The 13,042-nt window shown below is 39.4% G+C and overlaps 1 protein-coding gene and 1 long non-coding RNA gene across 4 annotated transcripts in view; one reads left to right on the top strand and one right to left on the bottom strand.

The window, feature by feature from the left end:
- The window catches only part of LOC149623048 (uncharacterized), a 109,842-nt gene that overhangs the window by 73,319 nt on the left and 23,481 nt on the right, over window positions 1-13,042 (top strand). For all 3 annotated transcript variants that reach the window (XR_016374946.1, XR_016374947.1, XR_016374945.1), the window contains one exon: window positions 8,256-8,356. This is a non-coding gene — a long non-coding RNA (uncharacterized LOC149623048). The remainder of the gene's footprint in view (window positions 1-8,255; window positions 8,357-13,042) is intronic.
- Dop2R (dopamine D2-like receptor) overlaps window positions 1-13,042 on the bottom strand; it is a 58,084-nt gene that overhangs the window by 44,876 nt on the left and 166 nt on the right. Inside the window, exon 1 of the mRNA XM_089853438.1 lies at window positions 12,717-13,042. This exon is cut by the window's right edge and continues 166 nt beyond it. The gene's annotated coding sequence lies outside the window, so the exon portion shown is untranslated. The remainder of the gene's footprint in view (window positions 1-12,716) is intronic.

Below are 13,042 nucleotides of genomic sequence, written 5' to 3'. Positions count from 1 at the left end.
TATGGGTGGTCTCTTTTCATTTCATTTCACATCGATGAGTGGATGGTAATTAATCGTGGATTATTAGAGGGCGAGCTAGGAACCTTTCATTTTCTTTAATGACCGACTTTTGTTAACGTTCCAACTCCAATTTAGGGGCCTTTTAATCCCTATGATGGGGGTTTAAACCCCCTTCAACCAACCCTCACCCCACCCCAACCCCCTTTGCTCTCTTTTAATATAACCCAAGCATTATAGAAGAAGACTTTGCAATATTGCTTTTACCTATCAGAAGGCCCTTAATCGATGTATATTTCTGAAAAATTAATTTGAAATTAATTTCTCGCGTTTATAGGCCTAGCTAGTGGTTGCCATGACGCGCTTTGCGAAGCCTTTATTTTTGAATTTGGAAATTTCACTCGCATTAACGTCACGTGGTTAGTGAATACGGTTGGTATTGGGTAATGGAGTAGCCATGTACTTCGAGTTGCGAACGTCTATTTTATATTTTAAACGAGTGTCAGGGACGTTGTTCCTTGGAAGCTGGCCTCTTTTGGAAAATTCTCGTCGAGAAACCACGGGGTTCTCCGCGGCTTCTCTTATTAGTGTATTGATTTAAAGTGGGTTGTACCAAGGATCCCTCCTTCCGTAATATTTCCCGCTCATTTTAGGGAAACTCAATTTACGCCATACTCTTTTATTCTCCTCTCTCTATATTTTAAATCCGAAACGCCGAAATATTTAAGGAATGCTGATATAAACGTCTCCTTTTCGTATGAAGACAGATTTTTACATTTTTATGGATATGTACAGGGTGTTGGTGGGCTAGTTGCCCAGCGCCTCTGTCTGATTGGCTCGGTCGGTCTTCAATCATCCGTAAGAGGTCAATATTTCTTGACCACCTACTTACTTCTGGTTTGAATTATTTTCCCTAACGGGCAAAAAGAGTTACGGACGGAGGTTTTTGACTACAAATCACGTTAGGCACGTATGGCTAACCCGAAAAATTTCATCGATTTAGAATGAAAGAAAAAAATGGGATGCCCACTTTTGGCAGCATCAAACGAAATTTCAGCAGAATTTCCACGGAGATGGGAGGGGTTAGGTGCAGTCCGAGTTTGGTGGATTTTGGAGGTGGTACGTGTGTAAGGAAGAGCGTCTCTTCCGCTTAAGTGGTCACGGTGGACCCCAACCCTTCCCTCCCTTATTCGACAAATCACTCCGCGTTACGAGCCTGCACCTCGATTTATTGATCGAAAACTAGTTTGGGAAAGTTTTTTAAACTAGCTGGAAAACTAAAAATTGCCACTCTTCAATATACACGACGGAGGGGTTCCTTACTCGGACCGTTATCAGTGAGTGTCACATCCCTCACCTTCTCAGGAGGAATTTAAAAAAAAAGCCCAAAATAATGTTTGGCACCCGTATCTCCGTAATTAAATGAACTGTAGACCTTTGACCATGGTCTGGTGACACTTTCCACCACTCAGTTTGACCCAAAATAACACCTAACCCTTTAATTTTATGTCAGACTCATCGGAAACACCCCGGACACTTGTTAACATTGAGCCATACAATATCTTAAAGTGGGCTAATTTATGCGAAAGGGTTGAATCTTAAAATGATTTCAAATTGCTGCAACCCTGATGACATGTAGTATATTTTTAAGACGCATACAGTTGAGGGAGGGCAAGGGCATGCACTCGGAAGTTGTAGAGCTATTCTACGTCAGTCTGGAAGTTGACGGCCGCCGGCTTTACTATCCATCCATCCTTTTTTGGTAAAGGACCTACCCCTTTTTTTCGGGTCTTGATTCCAAGAGTAAGGCTATAGTGGCATGCAGGCAAACGGCCATCCTTCTCTTCTCCATTCACTCGGAAACTAGCGTCGAACCATCCAAAATACTGCTCCCACTTTTTCCTCCCCCTACCATCCCCCGCCTGCCATCCTCTACGAGGGGCAAATCACCCCCCCCCCCCGTGTCATTGAATTTTATAATATTCATTTGATAATGTATCGGCGTTCATTTAAAATAATATAATTCTATTTTTTTTTTTTTGAACTTCTAAATTTTTGGGATGGATGACGTGCCCCTCGATTTCTCCATCAGAATCTCTCTCTCTCTCTTCTTCCATCTTGTACCACGAGGAAAGATATTGGATCTATTCCGGCCTCGCAACCTCCCCCCTCCTACCTTTTTTAGTATACCCGTACAGTATAGTCGGGTCTATCTCTTGGCAATAGTAGTTTGCTCCAGTTCTTAACGCGTATCTTGCCAGTTCGTAGTTTTAATTTTAGAGCATTCTCAGCTTGAGTTGATCGAATCATTTTAACTAGGCAAACGTCCGAAAACGCGCTATCGTGACGTGTTCCATTCTTATCCAATGAAAAGAGCGGAAAGGTTCATCACGCGTCTTATTGTAATTACTGTACTGTTTTGAATTTCTCGCCCTTTAAAAATCAAACAAAAAAGGTCACGTGATTTATTAAATATATTTAAATATATAGTTATATTTTTGCGAATATTTATTTATTGGAACTTGTGATTCTAATTAAAGCTTATCTAAATTAATATCGTTTATCAAAACGCCATATATAGGAACTTTCGGTTTTATGTTTTGATAACGTATTCTGTATTACGTCATCGGGGTTAGCGCGCGCGTACACCATGCAGGGTTATGTTGACCAACGTTTCAGCGCGAGTTGTAATTAGTTTGTCAAATAGAAAGTTGCTCGCTCTCTTACAGTTACAAATCCCAACAACCAACCACCGGAAGCTAGTGTCCCGAGGTGATGGATACTCTCCCTTTAAAATTAATCTACTTTATAAAAACCCTTATCAATTTTTTTAGCGAACCCCGCTCTATTTCGTTTAAATCGCGAAATAATCTTTATAATTATTATAATTTTAACGGCAAGTTTCCCACCCCTCTATGAACAAACAAAGCTTATTTGGAATAATACAAATTTCCGATTTTAATATCAGAGTTCGAGTTAGTCCGAGTTGATTTTAGGGCGCATGCTCCATTTGGAGATACGGAAATGAACTGCGTGGGGGATTTTACGTCCAGCTATTATAGCTGGTCCCCAATTTGGAATTCCGAGATAGATATAGACCCCAAATATGGACTAATTGGTTTCTCGTTCCTACTCTTAAAACTCCCCCCCTTCACCCTCTGTGCAAATTAAAATTAATTGCTCTGGCAGCGAACTTGGTTCTAATGGAATATACCTTTAGTAAATTCATCCGACCGTATAACTAGAGGCTGACGAAATGACAGATCTGATTGGTGGATATCCCCCCAAATATATTCCATTTAATTCGGGAACATTGTGTATGTATTATTAAAGTCGGAAATTCCATATCCCAGTTGAAGACAATCTTAAATATAGTAAAATTAATTGTAGGAAAAGAGTATACGGAACGCCTCGCAATTTTAAATTCCGGGAAAATATTCGCTAATCGTGGTTTTCCTCGCCATATGACGAGTTATGATTGAATATACCAACTTTGCCGAGCATCTATTCGCAATTACGCTGTACTCTCCCTTCTTCTCTTTGGCGAGTCGCTCGCTATTCCCCGAATTACGAATATCTGCCTCGTCGGATAATGCTAGGACTCATTTTGGAAAAGGGGGAATACTGCCTTTAAAAGCAATTTTATATCTAGATGTTTATTTTAAAAATATGTTTCCGCTCCAAGCCCTCCATCCATTTACTTCTAACCTTGTTTAAAATCTCAATTAAGAGGGTGTGAATAATATTTTTCTTTCAAACCCCTTAACACCCGGCGACGAGTCCGCAACCCAACACCCCAACCCCAACACCCCGAAACCCCCTAAATATAGCTCGAGTTGTAAAAGAGGTATACAGCGAAAGAAATCCTTACTGAATTACTATTCGAAAAGGGCTTGGGGATGATTTTCCTGGGCTCATTTTTGGCTCATTATACGAGAGGAAGGGGACAGGTCCCCTCCCCCCCTCGTTATTGCGTATTGCACCTTCATTAACGAGCTAGGCAAGTTTCTTTCCAATGAGAAAATCCCCGCTGCAATTCCCGATTTGTTGAACGTAATTCGGATCGCACCAAGAATTTGGGGAAGTATTATCCAGTCCTCGACTTCTGGAATAAATTAACGAACTTTACTACCTCGACTCTCTCTCTTTCTCTCGCCCCCCCTCTCTCTGGGCATCCTCTTTTAATTTGGGAGGGTGTTTTGCATCCTTTGACATTCCAATTTGACTGTCAGAACGATTCCCGAGCACTTTCTAGGTCTGTACTACAATTTGGGATTCATTACCCCAAAAGTAATATAATTGATCCCTCGATGAACGAGGAATTTTGGGTAATATATTTTTTATAATACGCGCTGTTAATTATGGGTATTACCGTCAGACTGTAAATATGAAGGGTGCGTACTTTGGGTCAAACTGAGGAGTGTGGAAAATGTCACCGGAACATGACCCTATATATTTTACGCAACATTTGATATAACTTTGTTCTCACTCCGTTTTTATCTCTTGGGTTATACTTTTTTGTCTAATAATTTAAGGCGATAAGAAAAAGGGCCGGGTTGTCTTAAGGCAAGAGGGGGGAGCGGGGGGATATCCCCTTGATGTTTCGCTCGCTAATTAGTTTTGAGGAGAGAAGAATATCATAATCTTAGAGTTTGCGAGTCTTTGGTGTGGATCCTCTGGGGGGAAAGGATCCTGGATGGATAGATGTATAACTTCTTCCCCAAAACCCGTATGTTCCTTTGGCGACCGAATTTTCGCCAAAAGTTTTTCTTTTGAAACGTTCGTTTTTATTCCCTTTGAGAAATTATTTCGGTGTGCGAAACCAAGAAAAAAAACACGGTGAAAGTATATAAAGAAATATAAAAAAAGTTTTTTTCCGGTCCAAAAAATGCTTTCTGCTCCGTGTTAGTTTTATCCCTTTCCTTCTTCCTTTTTTTCTCCTTTGGTCTTCTTGGAAGGCAACGCTCCACTGTCCGACGCGATAGGCCCAGCTACTCCAACAAGCGTATAGCGTACAAACGTGTCTTAGGTTCAGAATTGACCCCCGATTTCCCGCGAATATTAGAGTTGGAACAATCAAAATATTGCCTTGAGTATTTTACCCCGAGTTAAATTTATAATTATGAATTATTCACGCTTTATGAAGAAGGTCTATTCCTGGGATCGAGTAATGAAATAAAATACGTAATATGGTATAGTGTCAGAACCGTTAACGCCCCATAAACTCCCGGATACGCTTAGGTTCTCCCACGAGTAACGTTGGCTAAAACGTACTCGATATTCTTGGGAGAAAATGAACGAATTCGATACCTGGGGTATAACGTAGATCTCGTTTTTTTATTTTTTCATTTTTTATATTTTTTGGAAAAATATATAGGGTGGACAGTTGTTGGGTTTTTTATACAGGTCTCTCTTATGTTTCTCTCTCTCTCTTTCTTGGTACGTAAGAGAAAGATATCGGCGACATTGTTCGATGTAGCACGGTTAATGGATATCAAAATGGTGACTCTCATAGATATCCTAAATACTCGGCGTTCCAAAAGGGTAAGGGAAAAATGACTAGATGATAGTAGAATGTTACGCCTTCTTTCTGATATCTATTGAATTTTGAAATTGTACGTATGGAGTTATTGCGGGCGGACGAGTGGAGTATTCAATGTTCTTTATATTGTAGCTTCGATATTGAACGCGAGTGAGCTAGCGAGTGTGTGTTCGGATCCCCCTATAGAGTTCCTGTTTCATCATTTTGGTGGGTATCAAAAGTATAGATACCTTTTCTTTCACCCTAGAGGGTATCTTAGCTTGTTACGAAAAAAATTCACTTCGACTAAAAATGTATCTATATACCGAACATCGAAAAATACCCTTTGACCAAAAGCCGGCCCCGATATAGTATAACCTTATACGGGCTATTTTCGTCTCTACTCGGCTTAACATGGCGTTGTAATCCGCCTTAGCTTTCCGTATACTTTGATATTATACGGGTTTCTTTGAAGCCAGCGGCTAAAATACTCTTTCCTCAATACGGACTCAACATCATACGTATTAATCCGACGAAGATGAAATTTTTCTTGGTGGATTTAAACTTGAATTTTGTTTCTCGTATCACGAACCGCGTGGTTAATGTTTTTTAAGTTTGTTTTTCTGTGGGTCCGCGGGCAACTCCCCTAGAGGGGATTTGCTCACATGACCAGAATGTTTCCCCATTCGTATCGTTTCTTTTTATTTGAAGAGAAAACCTTTCGAAGCATTTTGGATTCTTGTTGTTTTATCAGTCCATATTCGAAACTTCGTGGTTTGCTTTTTAAAATTTGAACAGTGTGGGTTGGTCTAAGGTCTTTTCCAATTTTCAACTCTTGAAATCATCCAATATGAAATCTTGACAGACATTTTGTCAGATCTGTTTAGCCATTAATTTTCTTTATTCGATTTATAGTGTTTGAGCCTATTGGTTTGTGCCCCCTCAAAGATTCGTTTTAAACGTTGAAATATACCCCTTTTCGCCCAAAAAATTAATACTATTTAAAGAACTTGAATTTCCAAGCGTTTAAAACAACTTTCCACTCAGTTTGACACCATTTTAGGCCTTGGTTTGATGTCCTAAACACGCGTATCAACAAGAACCAATTGAGAAATATGTTTGTTTATCTCAAGTTGCGTCGCGTACCAAGCCACTCAAAGAATACCTCCCCTTCTGCTACGGACGCTTTACTAAATCCAAACTAAAGCTTTAAAATTTTATAGTTTCTATGTGACGAGCCTTTTTGCCTCCTACCAAAAGAAAGAAATATAAGAAATAAGAAAAGACGAAGAAATATCTCGCGTCTCTTTGTACTCTTTTTTTTTTTCTTTCGATAATGCGAGATTTTTGGATTTGGTAGCTCGGGAAAGATTTTGAAAGGAAATAAGCTCCGCGTATATATTATTGAGGCCAATATCGTGGCAAGGCGAGCGAAATGGATGGCCGAAATGGACAAAAACTGGTCAAGCGAGAATCAAATATAAGCCGCTTCTCTATTAAACGAGCTCCAAGACCCGGCCACCACGACAGATTTTGGGCGACAGATTTTTTTGTTCTCTCTCCTTCGTTTCATGGACGTGTCGGATCAGATTCCATCTTTCTGGGATATAGTTGACCCAAGACTGAATTTATTCAATTCGCGGAATAATATTGAACCCTTTACTTTGATACTCAAAAAGACCATTCGGGAAGCCAACACACTGTGTGGCCCTCTTGGGTTATTTATTTTCATAAAAGGCTTGAATTAATTCAAAGGTTAACTTTGCCAAAAACGTACTCTATCTTCTTCCGGTGGATATAATGAAAAAGAGGAAATAAAAATCTGTTGGTTAGAATCGGCAGTTTATTTTATAAGAGCGGAACTGTTAGAATCAGTTGACGTTAAGATTGGAAATCTGGAATCCAGTTTAATGTCGTTTAAAAGTATTAAAGTTTCAAAGTATTTTCTCGAATTCGCGTATAGACCATTTCAAAATTTAACCCCATTTATTTAACTCTATCCCCGAATTACTAAACATTACGTTACTAGATCGAACATCGAAGTAGTCCCGGGTTTCATTGGAAATACCTTATAGTTCTGTTCCATGCACTTTTGGTTTGGTTACGAGTTACGTTTCATTCTATTTCGTTTGGTGATGGGGTTTTTTGAGGGGTTTTGGGGGTGGGCTTATTTCTTGTCTCTTGGAAAATGGTCTTTCATCCTCCGCTCTCGGAATTAAGAGTTCCCGAAGCCTCCAATTTTTTTTCTTGCCCAAATAGAAGGATAAAGTTAAACGTATCCTTCCGCCTGTTTTTAACGACAAATATTTTTCTTTATTTTTCTTTCTCCAAAAGCTACGGGTTTAAATAGCAATTTATCGTGGGCGAATTACGTCTAGAAAATTTGGCGGTTTTAATGGCACGTGACTGATTTATTAGCCAATCAAAAACAAATCCGTTTAGGCCTAGGCCCAACCACGCGATAAAGTCTTTTCCAACGTTTTTTTAAAAAAAGAAAATATATATATATTTTCTAAATCACAAACTTAATTACCTTCTGTTAAATTAACGTCAGTTAAATGGATAAAAAATTAAATTAACGATCAGGGGTTTTAAAAAATATTAATGGGCCTGTCTCGCTGAAATCGTAAAATTCTAAAACGGATATTAATTACGTCTAATACTTAGTACGCCTAAATTCAATAATAATTTTACCATCTAAAACTTTATATTAAAATTTATCATTTATTATTTTTAGATCAAGATGACGTCTATAAATTGAAGGGTCTTCGTTCAACGCGGCGAATATGCAAATTTAAGTGCATATCCGTTGTACGTGCATCTTTCGTGGATAATGAAGTAAGTCCATTTTATAATATATATAAATATAGATTATAACTTTCTGATCGAGCTCGATAAAAGATATAAACACTTAAAATTCGCTGGAGCGTTACGTCATAAGGACCTTCCCGCCTACCTGATTGGTTGCATGCTACCTTAAAATATCTATACTTAATCAATGAATAGAATATTCACCCTGAGATTCCAACGTAGGGCGCCAACTCACTTTCACCTCAACCGAGGGAATATACTTTCGCGTCTTATTATAAATCACCAATGAGTAATTTAAGCCAGGCTATTTCGATGTTGTAATTAACCCCTCGGTTCGAGTTGTCGTTGTTTACCCGCGGAAAGAGATATAGAGGTGGTGGGCTATTAATTTTTGGTGGATATTTAACGGGACGTCTGCATGGTCATTAAGAATACGGGGTTCTGGTCTGGCCGGAGGGAGGGAGCTAACATCTGCCCACTGACTGGACATGACAAAATCGATATATTTACTGTGGGAATTGACTACAGCGTGCCACCGCTGGTGGTGGTGGTGGAAAAATGGAGCAAATGATGGGAAAAAAATGGGGTTGGGGTATTAAGGGGGTGCGGGTTAAACACTTATCCTTTGGCCAATTACTTCCTTCAAGGACTCGTTATATACTTTCAATACTATACCTAAAACCAGAAGCTGATAACTTCCCAACGAAGTTCACATCAGAAGCCTGTCACGGCTAGGCGATGAATTTTTCTTCTAAATCTCCTTCAGAATTTTCAAGTTAACTTTTAGTTAAGGAGTTGCTTACCCCCGGGGATGCGGAGAAGGGACGGTTTACTGGAACGTCTTAATAGGCGCCTTCTGTTGCCAATTTAATGCTTTATTCGATCGTCAACTCCCCCTGGCGGAGAAAGATCCGAACACACACACACACAGAGAGGAAGGTGTATAAAAAAGAAGTCGACTTTTTCTTATAGAGCCCTTTCTTTTATTTCGCGCTATTTTCATCCTTTTCCTCTTGCCTTGGGGATTTTTCCTTTTTCACGGAGATATCCTATAGATATAAGGAATACCCTTAAAGCCAAGGAATTTCTTCGTTCCTACGCAACAACGTCCAGTTTAAATTACTTTTGAACAGCGAAAGCGCGTGCGAGAACGATCAACGGAGCTACGGAGGCTTTTACAGTAAGATTTTACGAATGACCCCTTAAAATTAACACGAGAAACTGAAAGACGATGATAATTTAAGTAAGGGGTCATCATTAAAACTCTAATGTTCGTAAGTTGCGTTAGGGGTTGGCAAATCGATCATAGAACTCTGTCGTAGCTTATTATCTGAGAAACATTTCAGAAACACGTTGTTTAGTTTTAACCCATGGCATTTCGGGATGTTTGTTGACAATATTTTGTTGAATTCATTTCGGTATCATTCTGATATCTATGGATGTATAGGGTATCTCTCATCCTCTTTGGGTTGCCTTCTCGTATGGAATCCGTATAGCTAGGCGCCTTTAACTCCGCGGAAAAGAGACTCTCTCTCTCTCTCCTATCCAGTTCTTTCCGAACTTAACTCTTTGGCGCCTCCTTTTTATTTCGCTCCTCCCGCGTTCAACCTTTACGAGTTAATGCTTTCAAGCCTTCGGGGCCCGTGATTATACTGCTCCTTTTACAAGCCGTTTCCTCTCTATTACCTTACGCCAGTCGAATGAGGAAGTTACCTTTTTTCTCTCCTCGCCTCTCCTTTCCTTCTCCCAGGCGTCCTTTTTGATAGGTTTTACTTTCCTAACTATATTTTATTTCCTCAACTGAATTGAGATATTTCGGAAGAAATATTTTGCCATCCTACTAAAAAAAAAGGTGTGAAACTCTCAAGGTCTATAGCTAATAATAAAATTTCACGTCAAGCTCGAGTCACGAGCTAAATCATGACTTAAAAATAAAATGTCACGAGGCGCCAGTCACGTGCTAAATCATGACTGAAAAATAAAACGTCGCGAGGCGCCAGTCACGTGCTAAATCATGACTGGAAAAATAAAATTTAGCGAGGCGCCAGTCACGTGCTAAATCATGACTGGAAAAATAAAACGTCGCGAGGCGCCAGTCACGTGCTAAATAATGACTGAAAAAAATAAAATCACGTGGGATAAATATTTTTTGGCGCCAGTCGCGTGCTAAATCATGACTGGAAAAATAAAATTTAGCGAGGCGCCAGTCACGTGCTAAATCATGACTGGAAAAATAAAACGTCGCGAGGCGCCAGTCACGTGCTAAATAATGACTGAAAAAAATAAAATCACGTGGGATAAATATTTTTTGGCGCCAGTCGCGTGCTAAAAACAAACTGAAACCTGTTCAATACGGATTGATTTCGCGTTATCGTTCGATTTAATTGTTTTTAAATGGTATATACCCAGGCCTATTTTTTTTTACGATCTATTTGATACGATATCGATAAATGGATCGATAAATATCGCGTATACTCGAAACGGGTTAAAAGATGAGAAAGGGCGATTATTTGGCAAAGTAGGTGCTGTAGCGAGTGAGATTTGCCTATATAATTCGCCTCGGGTGTTTTCGACGAACTGAGCAATATGGAAATAACTCGTAAGGATTTCGGCCTCCAGCCTGTGATGCCTATTTGGAAATTCGCGCGGGAAATGGATGGTTAGGAATTTTCAAACAGAGCGCGAAACATCCGGCGGCGGCGGCGGCATCCAACTTTCTCTCATTCTGACTTTCGTGTGAGATTAGAAATTCAAACGAAATTGAAACGAGTTCTCTCTTTCTCTGACCTACCGAGGAGACTACCATCTTATCCTTTCCTTTTCTCAATCCCCTATAACGATCTTTACGCTCGGCTATTATACCGGTACCTTTCTCTCGCCTTAAAACGATACTTTGATAAAAGGCGGATGCCTTGTAAGCGCGGAATTCTCCGTGGAATTCTTCTATTCTCTCTTTGCATTTATTTTAGTCCGTAGCTACGGAACTGACTGCGCTACACTCCTTTCCATTTATCTCGCCTCCTAAAATAGATATCGCAAATATATGTCAAATTAACCAACCGTATTTATCTTATATTTGAGAAAGTGCGGCTTGTTTTGTTTGTTCTTGACGCGTGCACCGTCGCAATTCGTGGCTGAAACTAGCAAGGGACGTTTGGGACTCTAGGTTGGGATGACCGCGAACCCCATTGGCATTAAGCCTAAAGATGGTGGTTACTTTTATTCCAGATCCATGGATATTAAGGAATACATTTTAGCAAAACGTTATATATATAGTTCTCTTTTTTATTACCGCGTGTGTATTTATTTGCGATATCTATGTCGCCGTGGTCTCTGTAGAAATCTTTTGATTACTCGTCGTAGTTTTGGAGGTTCCGAACTAAACACGCCAGCCAAGGTTTCTTCTCAGATTAATTAGATTGCATTAAAGACCTTAGACTCGGAGGAGTCTGCCCCCGCTTGTGACCCTTGCCTTATACGTTTCTCGGAATTTATTATTATATAAAGGAGGGCGCTTCATCATATTCTCTCCGCTTAAGGATCTATCTCGATCGCTTGCTCGCTCGCCTCTTAAGCATTCCTCTTGGTGAGCTACAAACTTTGCTGCCGTATTTACTTGATAATAAGAAAGACAAATTAAATATTTGTTTTTGGAGGAACCGCGTTATAAACAATTCATCGCCAACTGAGGGAATTTCGCTTTGTTTTTTCCCTAAAAAGACACCCATCCTTTTCGAAAATACTCTTGGTATTGTATTTAATAACCTGTCCTTAAACAAACAACATTGCAAGGTGTTGACACGAATGTTTGTATGAATTGTATCTCCGTATCTAAATGAACTGTAGTCTCCCGTGTTCCGGTAACACTGCCCCCTCAGTTTGATCCCTTAAAGATCACAGCACCCTTTAGTAATTAATACGAGGACAATTATATAATTCGATTTTAGTTAATTCGCAAACTATAAATGGATATAAAATATCCTTTGAAACGTTATTAATATCAATCCCTTTCTTAGGTTGTAACTTAATACGGTATAGGTATAAGTCTTTTTTAATTTCCCGCGATTTTTTTCTCTCCTTTTCCTTTTGTCGCCTGGCAAATATTTGTTCTTGTATCCTAGGATTAAATTAGTTTTTAGTTTCTCTCGTAAAAGGCGTAAAGCTGGAAGCTATTTCTCCACCCCCGCCCCGCGCAGTTTTCTTTTAATTAGCCCCAGGGTTCGAGACCCAAACGGAAGTCAATTAACCACCGAAGTTTTTCCCAGAAATAATATTCCCCTAAAAACGTAAGTTTAAAATTTCATCTCCCATTCCAGATGATATTATTTTACTACACGCCAATGAATAAATTAATTGAAAAGATTTGATAGGGCGCTCGCTCGCTTACCTTGATTAAATCTTCGATTCGCCTCCGATACGATGATATGTGTTTAATATTTCTTGTAGTGACAACTGCGCTACAAAATATGAAATCAGTTTTTTTCACGATTTCCGAGTTATTTTTCCACGATGTTTTTAAATATTCGTACGAGTTGAATTGCTGAGAATCAGTTTAATATCCGCGACTCTTTTTTCCTTAATATTTCTTTTTACCCCATTTATCTGGTCCGTCTGAGGATAAGTTTTCCTTTTTATCGTCAATACGTGAGAGACTCTACCGGTAGTTTAGTTTTTAGGATGTTTTTCTGGTTCCTCTTTCTTCTCCGACGACGA

The sequence above is a fragment of the Phalangium opilio genome, unplaced genomic scaffold, assembly GCF_054372755.1.
Source record: "Phalangium opilio isolate 3A_F unplaced genomic scaffold, DU_Popi_V2 ptg000115l_1, whole genome shotgun sequence".
Taxonomy (NCBI): domain Eukaryota; kingdom Metazoa; phylum Arthropoda; class Arachnida; order Opiliones; family Phalangiidae; genus Phalangium; species Phalangium opilio.
Note: the sequence above shows the minus strand (reverse complement) of the source record. Positions and strands in the feature narration are given on the sequence as shown.